At 46.5% G+C, this 23091-nt stretch overlaps 1 protein-coding gene across 1 annotated transcript in view; it reads right to left on the bottom strand.

Moving 5' to 3' along the window:
• The window catches only part of GPR84 (G protein-coupled receptor 84), a 59276-nt gene extending 36744 nt beyond the window's left edge, over positions 1 to 22532 (bottom strand). The window contains exon 1 of the mRNA XM_086964892.1: positions 22358 to 22532. The gene's annotated coding sequence lies outside the window, so the exon portion shown is untranslated. The remainder of the gene's footprint in view (positions 1 to 22357) is intronic.
• Between the last annotated feature and the right edge of the window lie 559 nt (positions 22533 to 23091).

The raw sequence follows: 23091 nt of genomic DNA, 5'->3' as shown, positions 1-23091 counted from the left end.
ACCTTACATGCAATGTAATGTTATGTGTTGTAATGGTATGCGTTGTAAATGTAGTATGCGTTGTAGTGGAATGTGTTGTAAAGGTAGTTTCAAAGAATTTGTTGTAATGGCATGCGTTGTAATGGTATGCGTTGTAATGGATGTTGCAGTGTAAAAATGGCGTTGTAAAGGTAGGCGTTGTAAAAGTATGCGTTGTAACGTCATACATCCTCATGTGAGTGCAGGGTAGGAGGAGGGTGAATGGCACGAGTGCATGGTGACCAGTGTGAGTGTAGTGTGATCGCTGTGAGTACAGGGTGAGGGTGAGCGTGAAAGTTAAGGGTGAGTGATAAGAATGAGGATTGAGTTGTCTGACTGCAGGATGTTTACCCAGATCCCGGAGTAACTCACCTTTGTATTGACGGCTGGCATAGGGTTTCAAATATGTTAAACTATTGCTATTATAGCATCAATCAGGGATGGGGGGTGGAGGAAATAAATATTGTGCTGATCCTGCAACAAACTTCAGTCTCCTGATTAGGGATGCCAGCTGATTGGATTTCTACCGGTACCACTGGTATTTTGATTTCCCACCCAGTACAAAAATAAGCAAAGTCACCTAAAGTCGGTATTTTCAGCACTTATCGGTGCATACTTCAAACTGCAAATACAAATAGAAAGCTCTTTTAAATGTGTTCTAGGGCTGCATTAATGATCCATGACTAATAATTACAGTTTACGTTTAATTAAACAAAAGGAAACAAAGACAGAAAAGCCATGTTACAAATGCATACATACCATTTTATTTACAGCCCTATTTAGTGTTACGGAGATGTCTTTGCAGAATCTTTGACCAACAACAAGATATTTTTCTTTTGGAAAGGTGGCATACCTACTTGTGAGATGCCTTTTCACTAAATGCATTCTCCCACTGTGAGGGTAAAAATAAAATACAAATGTAAGGAACTAAATAGGCAGAGTGGGGGCAAAGGAGGTAAAAGGGAACTAGTGAACAAAACAAACTGCCTCCTTAGCCAGTTCCAAAGGGTCATGGTCTTTAAAGAGATACGAATCCAGGCACTGCCCAGCCCAGCCCGGGCTGAGACACACAAGAGGGGAGGGAGGACCTAAAGTCCTTTAAGCCCTATGGGATTTGCACACCTGATCACGGGTAACTGGAGGCAGGTCACAGGTCAAGTGCAGGGCCATTATAGGTACCCTTTCGCGCACTAATGGCCCTGCAAATCACAGAAGAGAGAGAGGAAATCATTTTGTTCCCCCCTCCCCCCAGCCCTTGTCCCCCGTGTCCCCCCACTCCAAAATCTGGGGGGGGGGGGGAATTATCCACTCTGTCCCCACACTTCCTACGACCATGCGTTGCACAAACAGGTAAAGTGCCTCCTTTCAGTAATAAAGGCCCTGATGCTGTGCATCGGGGCAGAGGATTCACCTCCCCGAATCATGCCCAGAGACAGATCACTTGAAAGTTCAGCTCCTGTGTTGCAAAGGAAATTGTGTTTTTCTATAATACCAACCTTAACGCACCACTTCTCTGCCGCCTCCTTCTCAACAGCTCTGAGGTCTAGAAGCGGAACAGATGAGCAGCTATAAATAAAAGCCAACCTCGAAGTGCTATCAAAATAGAACCAGCTAGAATTATAGACTAGACATACTCCAGTGCAAAGCCTCACTCATCAGAGTCCCCTTTAGGCCTCCTTGAAAGAAGATGGCTCAGGGATTTAGGAGCAAGAGGCAGAAGCACGAAAGGGAGCCCACAGTGAGGGTGTAGGGAGAGCATTATTGGGGAGAGAAGTGCACACAGCTCGAAAACACATGCTCTGTAATGTAGTTCTGAACACAAAAGAATCGAATAGTGCTTGAAAAGAAAGCCTCAGAAGCAGAGAGGCCAGCCAATCAAGAGATGGTAGAGAGGTAATGCTCCTTCAGATTTACAAACACAAGATTGAGAGGCTAAAACACAAAAAGGAAGCAAGCAAATGAGAATGACAGGAAAGCCAACCAATGATATAGCCTTATAGCCCGCCGTAGCGGGCTATACCGGCTATTAAAGGCCCGCTGAATCGTTAAAGGCCCGAGTCGAAGGCGAGGGACTTTAACGAGACAGCGGGACTTTAATTGCCGGTATAGCCCTGCTATGAAGGGCTATAAGGCTATTAGAACATTCTGCCACTAGAGGGAAGAATGTTCTAACAAATTAAACAAAGGGTTCTCGAAGCTTGAGGGGATATAAATCCCCTCGAGCTTCAAGAAGCCTTTGTAGAACATTGGAATGTTGCTCTGCAGGCCTTTACCGGTCCGTAGAAGTAGGGAGCACTCCATTGTCTGCAAAGGAGCTCCCAACATTCCAATGTTCTAATAAGCAATAAGCGGAGAGTACAAGTAATAGTGCATCAAGTCTTCCTGATTGCTCAAAGACCGTAGTAGAACAGTGCCAAAGCTGAAGGCAGTGAGGCAAAAATGCCTGGCTGGTACTAGAGTGCTTCTGCACCACCATCTATGTGCCCATCAGTGGCTTCTCATCAGTCAACTTTCAAGACTCTGCATCACCCTTAGAGTCATCAATGACAAAATCCCAACGTCCATCCAAGAAAAGTCCAATACCTATCCATAAAAGAGAACACGCACCTCGAATCTCTCACCTCAGCTGACTCTTCCCTTCTAACAAGAAAAAACGCTTTGGTGGAAACTCTTTTGCAATACTAACAACAAAACTCTGCAACTCTCTTCCTGCAAAGACAAGCAACATCAAAGACCACCTGGAATTCAGGAAGGCAGTGAAAACTTAATTCTTCTAAAATGATCTCACACTAACAACGCCAAACCACCTCCCAAGTACTAGGGGGGAGCAGACAGGGCTGGCTTTAGGGCAGTGCGACCGGTGCGGCCGCAGAGGGCGCTGACCTGTGGAGGAGGCACTGACTTCAGGATGGGTGCTGTGTTTAGCAATACCTTATGATTGGAACGATGAGGTGGACTTTTGCCCTGTGGTAGTTTGAGAATCCGAGTAAACAGTCATGGGGTGTTGGGGGCACTAAAACGTATTTGCGCACCGGGGGCGCCACCAGCGCTAAAGCCGGCCCTGGGGACAGATGAAAGCACTGATTGGGAGAGGTGAATCACAAACTCAAAAATGCACTTAACAACGGCTTGAGTACTATATGTGTTAAACTTCTGCCCCATGGTAACTCTCAATACAGATTTCCCTTATCTTTATGTACCTGATGTTAAAATAATTGCTGAAGCCGACGGCACAAGTATGGTTCAACATGGGTCTCAATTCCTGGCTGAGATTGTACTTGGTGTACACCATTTTATTTCGACTTGGGTTTTGCTTTGCAGGTTTTATTTAGCCCTTGCTGTCACTTGTGGAAGAGGTGTGGCGCAGCGGCCAGGGTGCCTGACTCTGAACCACAGGGGTCACGGTTCGATCACCGGCGGCAGGTTAGCCCAGAACCATGTGACTCTGCCAATAGCTCGCTTAATCTTCCCAATGGCCCCCATGGCCGGGACATCTCTTCGGAGGTAGCTGTGTGCTTTACAAATGCTGGTATTTCATTTCTCTATCGCACAACTTGACACCATCTCTCATACAACCAGCTTACTACTTAACTTTCTGCCCTTGGACGTGTGCACCAGGCCCCCAAATTGAGTCTGTAGAGGTTAAGGGTGTCTCTCTGTGATAACTTCCTGTAGAAGCTTGGAAAATTCCTAAGGCCATTCTTCCTTAAATACACCCCTATCATCTTCTTTCTCGTTCTGTAAGAAAAACGCATTTCTATGACAGAATTATTGATTGGCACCCCTCTCTTTTCAGATCCTTAACTTCACCAATACTGAATGTGTTGTACTATCACTTAGTACCCCTGAATGTACCCTGGAGACCCTTGTATGTTCTGTATATGACTTGTTTTGAGTTGCTCCATGGCCGCTTCTGTGTGGACTTCTCAGTGCAAGTGCGATGGCTGTTCGTATAATGCTCGTTGACGCGGCTTGCTCCCTGCTACATCTGGATGGACTCTTCAAGCATTTACTATTGCTGGTCATGTTAGGGTTGCATTCATCTAACTCTGCAGTTGATCCAACAGAGCATATATATAACTGGTTGTATAGTGCCTAATCCTATTGATTGCTTGGTGCTGTGCCTGCGTGGATGTCTTAGAACTTGTACCCTGGCAGGTTGCATAATGCTCGTTCATGTGGATTACCCCGTGTGAATCCATGGTGGGCTTCTACAGCATATGCCATGGATGGGTGCATAGTGCTCATCCCTATGGGTTGCTTCTAAGCAGCTGCACTTTAGAGCATATCCTGCACAGTCTAAGAGTAGCACCCTTCACCTTTGGGCAATTCCCTAAGGGCCATTAAGTGTGGCTTAAACCAGTGGCGGCTCCTCCACTAAGGCAGAGGAAGGTCGCACCACTTCTTTTCGCAGTGGAAAAAACGGAAAACTAAAATGATAATAACTCTACGTTATTATCACTCTACGTTATTATCATTTTTATTTTTCCTGCCCTGCGTCTCGGGCAGGGCAGATCTGCTCTGCTCTCAGTGTAGTGGGAGGAGTGGTGGGCACTATGTAAGTTCGCATGAATGTTTTCCCAGCCCTCTGGGGCAAGCCAAATATTCATGCGCACTTTAATGCAGCCTGCATGGAGAACATGTCCAGCCTCCCATTCTCTGGCTGAGCGCCGATCCATGCCATTGCAGCATTGTGATTGTCTATCGCGATGCTGGGAGCTGGGTGCTTCCTGCTTACTTTGCAGAGAAGAAGCCAGGAAGGAGATAACGGAGAGGTCCCCTCCTCCCCCTCTACCCCCCGACTATCCCCCGGATGCTTACCCGGAGCAGCCAATAACGGTTTAAAGAGTATAATACAAACCACACACAAAAAATGGGTAGGCATCTGAAATTCTATTGGCTCCCTTGTGTGTCAAAGTCATGCAGTGAGATAATATGATAAGTGCACACCTCTAGTGTCCATGAGTACATCAAATACTACCCATATAGGCCACATGACTGACACACACTCTTACATCCATACTAATCCCACAGAGTAGTGCGCTACCATCAGTGAATGAGGTTTCACGCCTCAACAGGGTTATGTAGCACTATCTAAATGAAACTACAATGCAATTCATTACAAAGTGATCTTCACAGGGTGCCTAAAAAACTCAATGCTCTGTGTGAAAGGTTCCAAAATCAAGTGGAACGAATGTTTCGGGACCTGTGCAAATACGATCACATTAAACCAGCCCTAGAAGGTTGCCCTAGTTTCCTTCTGGTTAAAGCAAGAACCAGTTGCAAGGACCTGTGCACTAGCCACAAACCCTGCAGGGTAAGAGGCTCAACCTTGGTTTGGTCACTCACACCAAGCCAAGCTCCAACAAGGACTGCTCACGTAATTAGCCAACGCACCTACAAACAACGTCCATATGCTGTGAAATTCAAATATTTCAAAGCCAAATCAAGCCATCATTTCTTCAAGAAACCTATGAAATCCAAACCTTTAAAACCCACTTATGCTACAAAGGCATAGCGTCATGGCTGAAGTCAGGCGCATAGTGCAGGCCCCTGAAGCCCTTATTCGGTGGATATTGATGAGATGTGGGCAGGGTTGGATTTGGATTAAAAAGCGGCCTGGGCACCATAAAAAAAGTTGCCCACATCTGCATATTGCCTTTCCGCAAAACACTGGTTCGGCGAAATTTTGTAAAAAGGGGGGACGGGGGGTTTAAAAAAATGCATTGTTGAGTTTACACTGGTGCAAGGCACATCAAAACAAGTGAGGGCACTTGTGCTCAGGCTCCCTGCCTCCGCTCAATATGCAAACATTAATGCACCTGCCCAGCGAGAGAAAGGGAGTGACACCTCTGCCTGTTGATGAAAGGGAGGTAATGGACGCCCATCTACCTCCAGAAAGGCCACTCAGGCACCCAATGAGCCGCTGGCGGCATCCGAGCAACACAGACACTGCCCAAATTGCCCCCTCAGGCTGCTCAAAAAAGCAGCCCACAGCTGGAACTCTGATACCGGCCCCTCGGGCATTGCCAGAGTGCCCGCGTTACCAATCTGACGCTGGATGCGGGACTCTCTCGTCCACGCTTCACCTACCGCAAGGAAGGTCCATCATTTTGTGTAACTCCATTGGCTGAAGACCTTTGGGTGTGGAGGTTCCCACCTCACAAATCAGACTCAACCGCTCACTCAACCCAGACTTTTTAAAGGAGACCCTTGGTATAACTCAAACCTGACACTATGGTGGCAAGTGGGACGGTAACAGCGAAAAATAAGCTGCCAATCCACAAAAGAAAATGTGGTGGTAATCAGCACAAACAAATGAATCATTCGGTTTACTGACCAAAACGTCATCAGCAGGCACAGCTATTAGCCAATTCCCACTAACGCCAGTACAAAACATTTCTGTAAGTTTTCAACCTTACCGTTGCTCAGGTCAATCATGTTTAACTTTTGCTTATTTATTATGCTAAATGTAAATATGTGTACATATACAGTTGTTTTGATACTTAATTTCTCCCTAAATCAACACGTTACCGCCTTTGCATCATGTTCTGAGTGCAACTGTGTTCAATAAACACAATTGTCTTAATAGGTTTCTAAAAGCATCCAATGAAGAAAAGTACACGTCATCAGAAGATGGCCCCTGGGCATGAGTGTAAGCTAAATACAGTTTCATACTTTTGTCTTACTAGCTCTTTGGGGGAGATGCTATGATTTTATTCCCAACAGAGTAATATTATGTTGTTCCCTGCCCATCCTCCCCCGACAAAAGTGAGAAAATGAACCGTTCTTTCGGCAGACTGGGCCCCTGGCTTGCAGCGCCTCAGAAGGCTCCCTATAGAACTGCTTTACCGTAGGACTGGCACACCCTTCTCTCGGGCACTAGAAGAGGTTGTGAGCCGGGCCCACCATCCAATCTAACAAACGTCTACCCTTTCTCTACCCTCCTCGTGCATTCGATGCGCACGGTTTGTAAAAATTGCTGGAGTCTGCCTTTTTCAGGCATACCACTATCAGGGCAGAAGGAGGCAGAGCAGGGGCGGGCTTAGGCATGTGCAATCTGTGCACCTGCACAGGGCCACCAAACCCCAGGGGCCAGCACGCCAATATATATCCTTAATATAATATTCCTCTGAGGATGGATACATATTTGCGTGGCGGCCCCTGGCAGGGATTTGGCAGCTCTTTTCTACTTCCAAACATCCTGACCCCCCCTCCCCCCTTCACTGGCCTCCGCGCTCCGCCCGGACCCCCTCTTCCAGGGCCCCCTACCTACGCTCCCTGCCCAGGGCCGCCATGAGCCTAGAGCCACCCCTGGGCAGAGCTACTATCGGCAGTTGCCACATCACTGCCGCAAACGTTTTCTGAGCCAGAATTGTGACACATGACTCACTCCACCACACAGAAAAGCACAAGTGACCAGCTGATGCCTTCCCTAATTTTTAGGATGTGGAAAATGGGTGTATTTGAACTGTTCAACTCCTTGAAGGAACATACTGTCCCAACAGGATGCATGTCTCTTCGGGGTGGAGAGGGGGGTGATGGGGATTCTCCATACAACTAGTGACGCAATTATTGACGTGTTTGCTAATATCGTCTGCGCATGTCGGGCACATTAACTTCTCATCTCCTGCAAAGCGTTTTACTGAACATTTTACTCTTAAATCATTTTGAACACAGTGTGTAAGTCTGAATGGTGACCGTATGGCTGGCGTAAAGTAACAAGCCTTTGCAATGCAATAGGTCTCGCATTTGCGAGAGTTTTAGCTATTGGCATTGTAAATGACAATACCTTTTATTTATGTTTTTTGAAAACCTGCAAGCGGTGCGTAAACATGCACTTTGTACTTATAGTCCTTTCTTTAAGTTGCAACACTGGGGAGCAGTGCTTGTGGTTTACAGAGCCCTGTTGTAAACAGGGCCGTAAATCTTGCTCTTATCGTACCACATTTACTGCGATTTGAAAGACTTTTTCCTGCTGCTGTCTCCTCCTTACTTTGAAATGCACTGCCTGGCGTCACGGTCTCTGCAAGCATTTGCAATGCAATAGGTCTCGCATTTGCAAGAGTTTGAGCTATTAGCATTGTACATGACAATGCCTTTTATTTATATTTTTTGAAAACCTGCAAGCGGTGGTAAACATGCACTTTGTACTTCTAGTCCTTGCTTCCGAAAAGCAAGGCTGGCGTTAACTGCGCCTCTTTTTTGTTGCGACCCTTGCTACTCTTAAGCAAGGACTAGAAGTGCAAACTTGCATGTTTACGCACCGCTTGCAGGTTTTCAAAAAACATAAATAAAAGGCATTGTCATGTACAATGCTAATAGCTCAAACTCTGGCAAATGCGAGACTATTGCATTGCAAATGCTTGCAGGAACCATCACAGTGGTGCATTTCAAAGGAAGGAGGAGGCAGCAGCAGGAAAAAGTCTTTGAATGCACAGCAAATGTGGCACAATAAGAGCAAGAGTTTACAACAGAGCTCTGTAAACCACAAGCACTGCTCCCCAGTGCTCCACCTTAAAGACCGAAATAGTGCTCACAAGCTCTGAGCAAAAAAACACATGTAACAGGGGCAGTCCTTGAAAATGGGCGGAGATTTTAAAGCCCATATCCTGAATACAGCAAATGTCTCAGAGCCAGCACAAGTGCTACCTAGGCGAGTACTGAAAACAATGGGGGTCCTTCTATAGAAGTCAAAGAGGGCCCCCGTGTCTCCCATATCTCACAGATATGCATTGGCCTTGGTGCAGAATGGAATGTCCGGAAGCGTTGGGGTGGCTACCCCGCACAGTCTACAGGGGCCTGTGTTACAAGTACGAACCAGCCCAGCGTAATCGTTTCTCAGCACCACAAAGCCCACACAGCAGAATGTGTTAGGCTTTGGGAAGGAGGAACTCAGCAATGGAATGTGCCAAAGTGAGGCTGCAAGTTGCAAATTACTCTGTGGCTCAAAATGTCAACATCGAATAACTCATGCAGTGCAAATAAAAGCGGAAGGCAAGCAGGTCATTCCATTTTCCTTGCAATTCTCAAGGAAATGGATTAAGGTTTTGTGACCATATATGGGGTCACAAAGTAAGTAGTGGTTAAACACTGTCAATGTCAAAAAGCAGAACCACAGACCACTGCATACGCCCATTGATGTTTTGTTCCCAAGATGTTGATTTGTGGGAAATAATGTTTGTTTTTAGTTAAAATGCATGTACTTTGAGTACTTACTTTCCGCATCAGAGACTACAGAGACAATGTAAGATTTTACATTTAAATTATGTCTGTACGTGTGTAGAGTTTTAAGTTATAGAAAATGCGTGATTTACTTAGATGAGGGATTCACAGTTCCTTCTTCTCTACTACTAGGGTGATTGTGAGCCCTCACTCAAAAATAAAAATCATTCATAAACAAAGTAAGGGAAGACATAAGGCCAGCCAACACCAGCCCCACTGGCTTGTTTTTAACAGCAACGCTTGTCCCTTTAACCCCTCCCATGCTGATGACGAGCTCAGCTCATCATGAGTTCACAGTGCGCTTACCACTCCCCCTGCAGTCTGTCATCCCAATGCCCCCTGCCCCCCAAAGACTTGACTGAAAAGGAATAATTAAACAATATTAAAACATGCTTATTATCATTTTAATTTTCCTTTCCTGCCAGTTTGAGGCAGCTAAAGAGGCAGCAAAGCTCCTCTGCGATAGCAGGGGAGCAGCCGCTGGCATACGTCTATGCAGGTCATTTACTTATGGGGAATAGAATCTGAGGCAATAATTAGCTGAGATCTGAACAGACCATTATGACTCTGCGGTCAATGACCCAGTGGGGAAACAAATAGGCCTGCTCAGTTTCATATCTTGGTAAAGGTTCAGGTGGCACACTGCTAGGTTTAACTACAGAGTTCTAGGGCATGATACAGTCTCTCACTATTTCAGACTTGGTTTCTTTTTCCCTAACTGGGTTAACTCTGCTGAAGGTAGTGGTGATTGTCCTGTGCTCTTCACAGTTACTCAATCAGTGGAAGCAGGATCACAGATGCAGCCACGGCTTTCCAGTCGTGTCATAACAAAGTTGCAGTACAGCAGACTTGAATCAACAATCATTCATCCTAAGCAATTGTATCCTCCTGCCGTTGGGGAGTCCTCAGCTGCAGCAACGATGACATCTGGACACATAGCTTATTGATAGCCATAGACAGACTTCTTGATGCATGGCAGAGATACCTGTTTGTAGGCCGGTATCAGTTGTGATATCTCCTTGGCAGTTGCGGCCTCCAGGCTGTTGGGGAAGTTACCGGCTGCAGCAGAGATAACATCTGGGCACGGCTCACCAGAAGCAGCAGGGATGCCCCTGAAGTCACAGCAGAAATACGGAATAGAACACAATCAATCAATCATCTCAGATGTATAAAGTGTGGCTAAATACCTGAGAGGGTATCCAGGTGGGAGGTTCTTGCTGGGATCAGTTGAAAACCAGGTCTTGAGTCCCTTTCTGAATTCCGAGAGAGAGGATGATGTTCGGCGGTGGAGGAGAAGGTCATTCCACGACTTGAAAGCAGGGTAGGAGAAGGATCATCCCACGCTTTGCCTTCAGTGGAGGTGAGGAATTTGTGTTAGGGTGAGGGAGTTGAAGTGTAGGTGTCTGGATGGGTGATGGAAGTTCAGGCTGTAGTTGATGATGTAAGCTGGTCGTTTTTCATGGAGGGCCTTGTAGGCATGTATCAGCATCTTGTTATGTTATGTTATGTTATGTTAGTATGAATTTGTAGAGCGCACGTTCACCCTGGGGTTTCTTGGCGCTGTGTACCGCTGGGGCACCCGTCCTGGCTTTCCCTGTGAGATGGTCCCTATTGGGCATCCCCAAGGTGAAGCCAGGCATCCCCAGCAGCGAGGGGGCCGTTGTGGAGATTAAGCAAGCTATTGCCCAGAGTTGCAGCGTGGGACCCATGGTTAGAGAGGCACCGAGGCGAGATTTATCGAGCCCGCTGACCTTGGTTCCGAACCCTGCCGCGTCGGGAATTGAACCCTGGTCCCAGGCCAACCTCTGCTTCTGGGTCTGCCGCCTCTAACCGGTGAACCACACTTCTCCTTGAATTGGTATCTTTTCTAGATGGGGAGCCAGTGGAGGTTCCTGAGGTGGCAAGTGATTTGGATCCATTTAGTGAAACCGAGGACAAGTCTAGCAGCTGAGTTCTGAATAATCTGGAGTCTCTTCAGGAGTTGGAAGGTGATTCCTGAGTAGAGCACATTGCTGTAGCCAGTCGGCTGGTGACTAGGGCTTGGGTGAAGGGTTTTGTGATGCTTACAGGGAGCCATTTGTAGATATTTCGGAGCATGCTGAGGGTGTGGAAGCAGATGGAGGAGACTGCATTGATCTGACATTTCATGGTGAGTTTGCTGTTCAGGATGATACCAAGGTTTCGGGCATGGTCTGTCGGTGTGGGTCCAAGTTTGGATTGCCTCCAGTTGAAGTCCACCGGTAAGTGTTATAAAAAATCAGCACTTCCTTCTTGTCCATGTTGAGCTTCAGGCAGCTGTTATTCATCCACTCTGTGACACTCATCTTGCAGTTGTGGAAGTTGGTCCTAGTGACGGAGGGGTCTTCGGAGTGCAAGAGGATGAGCTAGGTGTCATAGGGTATGATATTGAGGCAATGGGTTTAGACGATGTTGGCCATGGGTGCCATGTAGGTGTTGAACAGGGTGAGGCTGAGGGATGAACCTTGGGGAACACCACAGATGATGCTTGTGGATTCCAACAAGAGGGGTAGTAGGTGGATTCTCTGGGTGTGTCCTGTAAGGAAGGATGCAATCCATTTGAGGGCATCTCCCTGGATTCCGATGTGGTGGACTATTGATGAGTGTGTGGTGGGCTATTGTGTTGAATGCTGCTCAGAGGTCGAGGAAGATCTGGGCTGCAGTTTCCCAGTGGTCGAGGTGGGTTCCGATGCCAATCGGTAGCATTGATCAGGACGGTCTTGGTGCTGTGGTTGGCATGAAAACAACATTTTTGGAGCTATCCAGCAAGCTGTTCCTCCCCAGGTTTTTGGTGAGTTGGCGGGTGATGGCCTTCAAGGACTTTGGCAGGAAAGGGGAGCAGGTTGCTGGGTTGGTAGTTCTTGGGATCGTTAGGGTCGGCAGGGAGTTTCTTGAGGAGGGGTCTGACCTTTGCGTGTTGCTATCATTCAAAGGAGGTGGTGAGTTCACTGCTGATTTCCTTGCTCACAAGGTTGTAGAAGTAGTGGGGCAGGGGTCTGTGGGTGCTCCAAAGTTGATGGAGTTTATGGTGGCTGTGGTGCTCTGAGTGGTGAGCTGCTCCCATGCAGTGAGCGGGTGGGTATATGTGGCCTCAGTCTGTGTGAGGAGGTAGAAGAGGTCAGTGGGTTGGGGTTCGAAATTACTGTAGATGCTGATGCTGAACGTTAATGTTGCTTTATGACGTTCAGCAAATTAACCATGCAAGGAGGATCAGGGGACCCTATCTCAGGTTGAATCAACACTCCCACATACAAGATGGCTTCTTCTGGGTGTTCCATGCACTGGGAATATGGCTGAGCTTCTGTTTCTAGACAGAGCCTCCTCCTGTAGAGCAGGGCACTCTCCTTCTCTCACTGAGGAAGTAGGCAACATCCTAGGTTCTAGGCAGACCAACATCTTCTCCATCAAGTTGCGCAAACTTCTGGTGATATTCCACATTATCTAGGGCACTGGCTGTCATGCAAACACCAGCCTTAGTTACACAACGGTCTTCGAGTTCTTGCTGAGCACTTCATTCTTGGTCAAGAAGAACTTGGAACCACCCCAGCTTGAACCTAGCCATGTGCAAATCAGTCTGGATCTTGTTCCTCATGTCCAGCCCAAACTGCCAAGCCAGGTCTGCCCTGGGCTGGAAACTAACATCCTGGGACCGGTTTCAGGGTTTCACCCCTCATCAGCCAGGCTAGCTTGATTCCAGTGGCACAGCAAGCAAGGGACTCACGTCTGGGCATACCTTTTGCCACTTAAAGCAAAACCGCTCTTAGGATACGTGTTTCCAGCCCAGGGAGGACCTGGCCTGGCAGTACCGGCTGGACTGTACCCATGCGGAAGAGGATCAAGACTAATTTGATTATGGCTGGGTCTAAACTGGAATGGCATGTGGAGCAAAAAAACGATTAATTTAGGCCCAGATCTCTGTACTTAGGTGAATGCTTGACATTGTTCAACATTCTGTCCATCAATTGTTATTTTTGCATTTGTCACCCTGAGTGGAATGGGTATGCCCAGACGTGGGACCTGGGCTCTCCATGCCACTGGAGTCAAGCTATCCAGGCTGACGAGGGGTGTAACCCCGAAACCGGTCCTAGGATGCTTGTTTCCAGTCCAGGGAAGACCTGGCCTGGTAGTTCAGACTGGACTGTTCCCATAGGGACATGGATCAAGACTGATTTGTATATGAATGAGTCTAACTTGGAATGGCATGGTTAGCACAAAATGGTGTATTTAGGCACAGATCTCTGTACTGGGGTGATTGTTTGACATTGTTCAACATTTTGTCCATCAATTAATTCTTTTTGCAGAAAATCTTATCAGCGATCCCTTGCTAAAACATGCCCATATAATTTCAACAGGTAGGCCTGTCTCCATAATTGCTCACATCAGTGTCTGAATCTCTGCCCTCCAGTTACAGGAATGCAGTCAATAAACTGCCACTGTCTGTGAAAGCTGCCTCTAACCTTGATCATGTGACTTTTTAATGCAGGGGGGCAGCCAAAGTAGATTATACTGGTCAAAGCAACCATTCTAGCACTATACACTGAATCTTGCTCTCACACGTGCCTTACATCCACTATGTACAGATGCATGTAACAAACACATGACATGTCGGAGCAAGGGTTCGGTTATCATATCCAGAGGTAACTTAACACAGGTGAAACGCTACACTGCACTTCTCTGAATCAAACAAAAAAGATTATGACCAGAACTTTTAATCCTCAAAACTCAGTATGCTGCCACCACTGCTGTATGTCAACAACCTACTACAAGGATATTAGTCTCATGGTGCTGCAGATGGCATGCCTGCCTAGGTCACATAGCGAGTTCAGAACCTTGGCATTACCAAGGGCTGGCCTAGGCCTCAGCTCACGTGCTAGATTATGCAAGTATTCAGGTATTCGGGGCATGGGTACGTGCCAGTGTACCATGCAGAGGACATTCCCGTCCCAACACTATGTGAGTAGATATTAGGTATCTAGTGCAGTGGCAGGAGGCTGTTTAACTTACAGGGTGGTATATAAGTGCTAGCATCATTATCAAGCCTAGCTGGGGAGCAATGAATGAAGGACACATTTATCATCACTTTAAATTCCCAGGATTTAGCGTTAGTGAACCTGTGGAGCTTGAATGGCCCTTACGAATTACTCTTGCAGATCCCATCTCATTCCGATAAGCTTATCAAGGGGTTGTGAGAAAAGCTACTCCAGTTCCAACTGCTGAGTGTGAAGATGACTTGAATGACTGTCTCTGGTGTCATATGATGCATAACTCCTAAATGTGTTTGTTGTTTAAACTTGTAAATAGGTCTGGGACTACACTGCTTCCATTGAGAAATTGTGTTACAGCAAACAAATGATGGACGGAATGCTGACATTGCAAACATTCTCTCCCAGTCAAAAGATCTGGGTTAAATACATTGTTCTTTTTCCCACTACGCCACCCCAGTTTGGACCCAGTCATATGCAAATCAGTCTTATTTTTATTATTACATTTATTAAGCGCACAGCTACCCGGAGGTTTCCCGGCGCTAAAGCAAACTGAACGGTGAAAAGAGGGAGGGACATTAGTTGTTAAAAAGCCATGTTTTTATTCCTTTACGGAATTTCAGAAAGCACGATTCCGTGCGCAAGGGTTGAGGGAGAGAATTCCATAAGGATGGGGCCAACAGGGCAAACGAGCGGCCACCCATTTTGGCTCTGTTAATGCGTGGAATTTTATATTTGTTTTGTGACGAGGACCTGAGTGTACGGGGGGGAACATATTGTTGGACTAAGGCAGCAAGATAGCACGGGGCTCTATCAGTCATGATTTTATGCATGTAGCAGAGTGCTTTAAAGTGCACTCTGCTTTCAATGCGCAGCCAATGCAGGTTACGCCTGTGATGAGTGACCGATGATCTTGCGGGAAGTTGGCAAATCAGACGAACTGCCATATTTTGAACCACTTGATATTTTCTGGTTACCTCTTTGGCAGCACCTAAGAGCAGGATGTTCCCATAGTCCAGGCGTGAGATGACAAGGGCCTGGACCACGGTCCTCAAAGTGTCTGTAGGCAGCATCCAAGTGATCTTCCTCAGCCACCTGATGATGGTAGTACAGGTGGCCGCAACTTTCACAACATGATGTTTGAAAGTGAGTTGGTTATCGAAGATCACACCGAGGTTGCGCGCAGACACTGATGGAATAGGTAGAGGACCCATCTCCGGAGGCCAATGGTGAGGGCCCCAGAGAGAGGTGTCGGGTCCAAACAGAAGCAGCTCTGTTTTGTCCCCGTTGAGCTTTAGTTTGTGCTTCAACATCCAGTCCGATATATGCTTTAATCCAGTTTGAAGAGAGGAGGAAGGGAGGTTTTTGTTAGTGGAAAGTGAGTAGATGACCTGCGTGTCATCAGCGTAGGAGTAAATTGTGAGACCAGCCTGTTCGGCCAAGAACGCAAGAGGCCTTACGTACAGGTTAAAGAAGAGGGGACTGAGGATAGAGCCCTGGGGAACACCGTGAGGAGAAGGAAGGGTGGAAGATATAGAGGTAGAAGAAAAAACCTGAAACGTGCGATCAGACAAAAAAATTAGCAATCCAGGCCAGGGCGGTACCACCAACACCAACTGCCTCCAAGGTGGATAATAAGATGGAATGGGAGACGGTGTCAAAAGCGGCACTCAAATCAAGCAAGATGAGTGCCACCGTCTCACCCTTATCCACTTGGCGCCTGATGGTTTCTGACACGCCAAGGAGAGTAGTTTCCGTGGAGAAACCAGCCCTGAAACCGGACTGGGATCCATGGAGAAAATTGGAGGACTCAACAAAAGAACTAAGTAAGGAATTGACATGTTTCTCCAAAATCTTGGAGAAACAGGAGAGCAAAGAAATAGGGCGAAAGTTGGAAAGATTGTTCGGATCAGCATTGGCCTTCTTTAATAGTGGAACCACCATTGCGTGCTTCCATTCATTCGGAACAGTCGCTTCTACCAATGAGGCGTTGAGGACATCCAAAATAATGTGGAGAGGAGCTGGGTCAAGGGAACCCAGAACTTGAGGAGGGAGGGGGTCAAGGGGAGAACCAGATTTGATGTCCTGAAGGTATTTTTTAAAAAGCGCCGGGGAAATAGGATCCCAGGAAAGCAATGGGGGAGTGGTAGGCAAGGAACAGGGAGGAGTAACCAGGGGCGCGACATGGGTAGGAGTAGCAGAAGTGGAATTAAAAATGGCATAAATTTTGTCTATCTTTTCCCGGAAAAAATTAGCTAGAGCATTGCACTGTGCAGTGTCTAAGCATGGGTCTTTCGGAACTGAGGAAGCACCAGAGAGCTCCTTAACAATTTTAAACAGGGCCTTGGGCCTGTTTTGAGCCGTGAGTATGGTGTTATTGGCAAAGTTAGCTCTAGCAGTGTCACATGCCGCATGGTAGGATTTAAGAGCGGATCTATAATTAGCTTTGTGCTCGGGGTTATACTTTGCACGCCAAATACGTTCAAGTTTCTTACAATTGGATTTTACCAGGCGTAAAGAGTCATTAAACCAGGGCGCCGGGGGGTGGTGAATTTGAGTTTTATTTTTTTGGGTAGGTAAGCAGGAATCCAAGGCTGTAGTTAACCATGATGTAATTATGGGTAGCTCTTTAGTCGTTATATTAGAACCTGACGGGATAGAGTTGGCCAGAGAAGAGTTAAATCTGTCAAGGTCTGGACGTTTCCAGTTCCTACTAGTTTTGTGGGTAAGGTCTGGCCTGGAAATGTCAGCTATACATATTTTAACAGAAAACTTAACTAAAAAATGATCTGACCAAAGAACAGGGGTAGAGGATTGATAGGAAATGGTCGTCAGATTGGAAATAATAGGGTCTAAAAGGTTACCGGCCTTGTGAGTAGGGTCGGAATTGTAGAGATGCAGGTCAAGAGCTTCAAGATCTTGTAGGAGACGTTGAGCAATAGCACACGAGACAGAATTAAAATGAATATTTAAATCCTGTGCCCCATGGGAAAACTCCAGACCGAACTGCCAGGCCAGGTCCTCCCTGGACTGGAAACAAGCATCCTGGGGCCAGTTCCAGGGTATGTCACTCTTCTTCAGCCAGGCTAGCTTGTATCCAGTGGCAAAGTGAGCAAGGGACCCACGTCTGGGCATACCCATCCCACTTAGGGCGAAAAGTGTTACAGCAAACAAATTGAGAGATGGGCAGTGGCAGACATCACAAAGTCCTCCACTATTTTGGGAAGGATTTTTTTGTTGTAATGATATATTCACCAAATCGGATCCTCTACTCCCTCATACTGCAAATGATGAAAGGTGCCCCTAACACAGTCTAGGCATTCTGCCTCAAAACTGGAGACCAGGGACTTGAAACATTTGAATTCCATCTCACTTGCACCATTATTCACCAGTGATCTGGAAGGAGCTGAGCTTTCCTATCCGTGGCCCTATTGAGCCAAGAGGTGCACATCTGGCATGTGTACAAAATAAACCTATGAATTAAACTAAAGTCAAAGAGGGGTAAATATTAAGGGGATGTAAGAGTGGCCACACTGCAAAACCACAAAAGGCATGAAATTCTTTTTTTTTCCTCAATTAGTCTTTATTCGATTGAACAATCATAAAAGACGCATAAAAACAAACATTATTAAAAATCAAGAAATGACTTAAAAACAATCACATGATAAAATTCATAATAAAATCCCATAAAAAATATATCAAGTTAAAAGGCTAAAAATACACAGGGTTGGATAGACACCACAATCTTTTATGCAGATTAGATAAAAAACAAACTAATATGCCATATTAGATAACATCAGTTACATAATGCCTGCAACCTATTCCTTCTAAGGACCCACACCCAGCTCCAAAATGTTGCCATAGCAATAATTATGACATCACTAGTATCAGTTCTCAAGATACGCAAAGCCGTTTGGCAAGATCTTGTTCCTATTTTGGCACAAACTGGCTTGAGACATTTAATTCGAGGACCCTTATATGCAGGACATACAAACAGAACATGCGATAAAGTCTCTTCCTCAAGGGCAACAATAACATTTTGAGTCTTGTGCCATCCCCCACTTATTTGTAAAAGATTTGAAGGGGAGATTACCCACTCTAAATTGATGATAGAGCTTCCTATCACCAGGGCTCATAATGGTGTCCCAATAGGCATCCAGCCTATAATCAATGTTGTGTTCCAGAAAGAGACCTGTTAACCCCTTCGCTGCGGCGGGAATTCCGCCGCAGCGCTAAGGGAGCGGGGGGCCCGAGTGGTGCTTGCATGCTCGTGACGGAGCCGCTCCGTCACGAGCCGCGGTTGAGCTGTGCTCATGACGGAGCGGTTCAGTCATGGCCCCGCCCGCTCAATGGAACGTCCAGCGCAGGCGCGAAATTCGCGCCGCGCAGGCGCGCCGAGCGGGCCATGACGGAACCGCTCCGTCATGAGCACAGCTCAACCGAGGCTCATGACGGAGCGGCTCCGTCATGAGCATAGAACGGGTTAAGGAAACACCATTCACCTGAGAGATAGACTTCAAAGTCACCATGTACCTATATAAGGCGTTAAAATCTATTTTTGATGGGAAAATATTCCCATGAAATTCGCTTAAAGTACTGCCTTACCTTTAGCTCACACACCACAGTCATACTCACTTCACTAACTCCCATTTACACATATACTAAGTTATTCCAAAATCAAACGTTTCTCTTCACATATAATACCACATTAAATAATGCGCATTATCACGCGGAAGATCAAATATTAGAACACAGGACACCCACGCGTCTTAGGACAAACATCTTTAGCAAGTCAAATGCAATTTGCAGTATTTGTTGTTATGTAATTGTGGTAAGGAACCAGCCCATCCCAGTCTGAGGCAAAACTTCCTGTTGCCAAACTATTCCCTGGTTGAAGAATGCTTCGGAGCTCCCAGTGGTAACGCCCTACGGAATTAACTTTGGTTTTATGCAAACTATTGTAAAACTGGCCAAGTTCCCCTGATAACAACACCACGTCCGGTAATTCAGAGGACATGACCGCATCTTCACAGAGAACATACCCGCCACTACCGCAAGTACAATCGAGCCCCGTTCTCTCGGCATAAAAGGATCACGAGATAAGCAGACCTGTGCGCCGTCTCAGCCTACAACTGCCAAAAATGGAACGGATTTCACAGGAGAGTCATTTAATTTAGAACAGACTCATTCCTTTAAAAAAAACGCAGCGATTCCTGGCATCCCCTCCACGTGAAATTTACAACAGCCTCCTAGTAAAAATATTCCCTATGCAGCCCCTGTGTGTCCCTCCATATGGAAGACATTTCTGGTTTAAAGAGAGTCCGTGTTCTAACAACATTATCACATTTCCTGCTGTGCCCCTCCTCAGGTAAATATTTCCTGCTGCAAAAGAATTCTTATTATCTTCAATTCCTGCCGCAGGATAACCTTTCCAATTCCATAGTCCGACTTCTATTGCGTTCAACACTATGAAATGAATTCCTCATAAAGGTCTTCCCTTAATTCCAATCTTTCTAGGCAGTCTTCAAGTGTATCTCACTCAAATGCCTTCCGGCGTCAGGATCCTCCTGAAGAATCAGCATAAGCACACAATTCGACGTGTCCCTCCTCAACAAATGAATTCCTGCCACAAAAGCACCTCCCAAGTGACATTCCCAGACGCCTTTGTGAACAACTGTGGAAATCGTACTCCGAAGCCCTTATGTTGGCACTCGCTAATCTAATAACTTTCCACTGCTAGGGACTACTAGCTCCACACGCTGCATGTTCCTGCCCGGCAGCGAGTGAATGAACGCCCTGGAAGTATACCCACACACATCTCATGAAATCATGTCCCTCGTTTCTACATTACGCCCGCCCTCACAAGTGGGGCGGGTCCGGCCGGGTCTCATACCTGACAGTTATTAAAATGTGCCTTTGAAACAGGTCCCTGTAATTAACTATAATGGCAAAAACACAGATCGATGTATCTACAATGACTCCATAGGCCCATAAATAAACCCATGTCACTGTTTACATTTCAGATGTTTTACTTCATCTTGCATTCCATAACAGCATTTTTTTCCCCAGATGTGTTTCTTTAGTTTTTTGTTTTTTAATGCGACCTTGCCCATTGGATTCTACGAACCGAGTCGCCTCTAGGTGTCTGGATGAGCTCATGTTGTTAGTGGGTGCTCATGTCCGAGATACTTGGGGGGCTCATCCGGTCTTTGGCCTCTCTGCGGAGCGCGCAGAGCGATGGTGACATGTGCGTCAAATGTAATCACCCTTTTATGTAAACTAGTGTGAAGGATGTATTCAGAGCTGTTGGAATGTTCACAGTAACAAAAGAAAAGAAAGTGTGTTTACAGGGAGAACGGCGAAGGAAGTACATGCATAAGAACAGAGTTAAAAGACTAATGAAGAGGAAGCAGATGAAGTGTGTGACATCCAAAATGGAAGATTTTAGAAAGGAATGGGGCAAAAAGGGTGTGTCTATCAGAGAGACTGCAAAGGAAAGTAGTGTGAAGGGCAGAACAATGTGATTGCGATACTCCGAGCACCACTGCCCTTACACACACAACCCTTAGTTATGGAAATTCACGGTTTCATATTTTAAGAATTTAAACTTTTTCTAATTCTAATTATCGACGACATTGTCACTCATTTTCTGATACAGTTACAAGCAGAGGCAAAGCCAATAGGTCTGGCTTGCCAAGGCATATATGTTCGTTGTTGTGTTATATGTGTGGAGTACATAACAGAAACCTCGTAGACGGGGACTCAAATAGTGGTCGGGTGGCACGTTGCGTGAAACACTGGATTCCAGCTCACCTGTGTTAAGCCACTTCTTTATATACACAGGGTACTCATACTTAAAAGGACCACGTGGTACGCTTCTTTGGCCATATCCCTTTCATACACACCCTTCCCCCACACCTTATTTCTCTCACTCAAAGCACTGCCCTCCCCTCCCAAAAAAAAGAAAATGGCCACTATGTATACAAGCCACCTTTACATTCATTTTATACACGTTTATCTTACGTTGATTTCCCGAAAAGGTATTATTTTTGTGCTTCTGCAAAAGGGAACGATCACCCTGATGCTGCGCTGCTTTTCACATTTGGTAGACAGGATTGAAGTTCGAAGCAAAATCAGTTTATCCACATTTCGTGAGCAGCAAAGCTCAAAATTAATTTGCAACTTTTTTTGCCCAGGCACAGAATCTTTAAGCGCCCTTTTTGTTTTGCGACACGTGTTTGTTTGACTGCTGAACGCAACAAGTGTGCAATGGTATTTCCGTTAGTTTGCTGTGCGCGCGCTGCAACCGTCAGCGCTGCAACCGATGCAGGCCTCTTACTCACAGGCAGCGCCTGTCACAACACTTCGACCAGTACCATCTTTCCTCAGCTTGTGTCCCTCTGTATGTAATGCCAGTTTTACTTTTAAGAAACCCTCCAGATAATAATAATCCACATTTGTAAAGCGCACAATCACCCGTAAGGGTCTCTAGGCGCTGGGGGCCGTCGGGAAGATTAAGCAAACTATTGCCCAGAGTCACATGGTGCTGGGCTAATCTGCCGCCGGTGCCGGGGGATCAAACCGTGATCTGATATCAGATTGTTCGATCTGTTCTGTGGGGGTGCTCTCATCTGGATCTAGATTCCGTAGTCAGTCGCCCTAGCCGCAGCGCCACACCATCTTCCTTTACATTCAGATGAGAGTCCCCCCACAGAACAGATCAAATAATCTGATATCAGACAGATTTTTGACCCCTTCCCTCCTGCAAATTAATGTTGTAAAGGAGAATAACGTGAATTTGTGTGTGAGTGACACCCAGTAAATTATATAAACTCAACATGATAACAAAACCGCTATTCCACACCTGGAAAGAAGAAGTCCTGGGGACCAAATAAAGCGCACACTTTCTTGCCACCTTTAACAGCATTCTTACCGCTAACCTAAATTATTTGGAACAAGTGAACCCCTGTTGTGTTGAGCTATAGAATGAAGTTCGCGGAGCATTCATCTCTGCCTCGCCCAGTTTCCGCACCAGGTGAAGGGGTGTTCAATCATAAATTCGTTTTTACGGCCCGAGGAGCTTCCAAAGTTCAAGTTCCCGCTCTTTGGCTTACCTGCAGCTGTGACCGCGCCCTGGCACCTCAGAGAAATTCCAAAGACCCTTTTGAGCCTTCTGGGCACTGGGGCGGTGGATCCGCAGGCCTTCAGCTCCTCGAGGCCTCCTCTAGCCACTACTTCCTCAGAATGATGCCTTCCAGGCCGCTGGGGCTAGCACGCCTTTTTATGGCAGACTCCCGCCCCTCGGTCAGGAAACTGGCCTGGCAGGTATGAGGCATGTCCCTGCAGAAGCAAACAGAGGGAGGTATGTAGGAGCAGAACCAGACGGGGAGGGGCACGGTGCTCCGAGACTCCCTTCCGAAGGCCCAGTGCAAGGGCCTGGAATCCGAGCTCGCTCCCGAGGAGGTACTTCAGCCCTGAATCATCAAATGAGTTATGCGAGTATGACACACGCAAAACATCTCCCAGATTTCACAATCCTCTTTATGTGTGAGCAGATGCTTCTTCAGTAATAGGCGGGATGGCTTCCGGACTGGGAGTAAAGGCCCAACCCCATGTTATTGTAGAGTTCACTTATAAACAAACGTAAATATATGGCGTAATTAGTACTCGAATACCTCAAGGGTGTGTGAAGTAAACCATTCCACCGGGAATTCATACCAGTGACCCATTTTAGACTAGAGACAGCTCTCTACTGCACGACGCAACCCACTGAGCATTATTTTGAGGCAGGGTTCCCACTGGTGACGTGGTGGTACCACTCACACGTTAAATACATCAGAAGTACACA

The sequence above is a fragment of the Lissotriton vulgaris genome, chromosome 1_1 (genome assembly GCF_964263255.1).
Source record: "Lissotriton vulgaris chromosome 1_1, aLisVul1.2, whole genome shotgun sequence".
Lineage (NCBI taxonomy): Eukaryota > Metazoa > Chordata > Amphibia > Caudata > Salamandridae > Lissotriton > Lissotriton vulgaris.
This window is presented reverse-complemented; position numbering and strand designations above follow the sequence as displayed.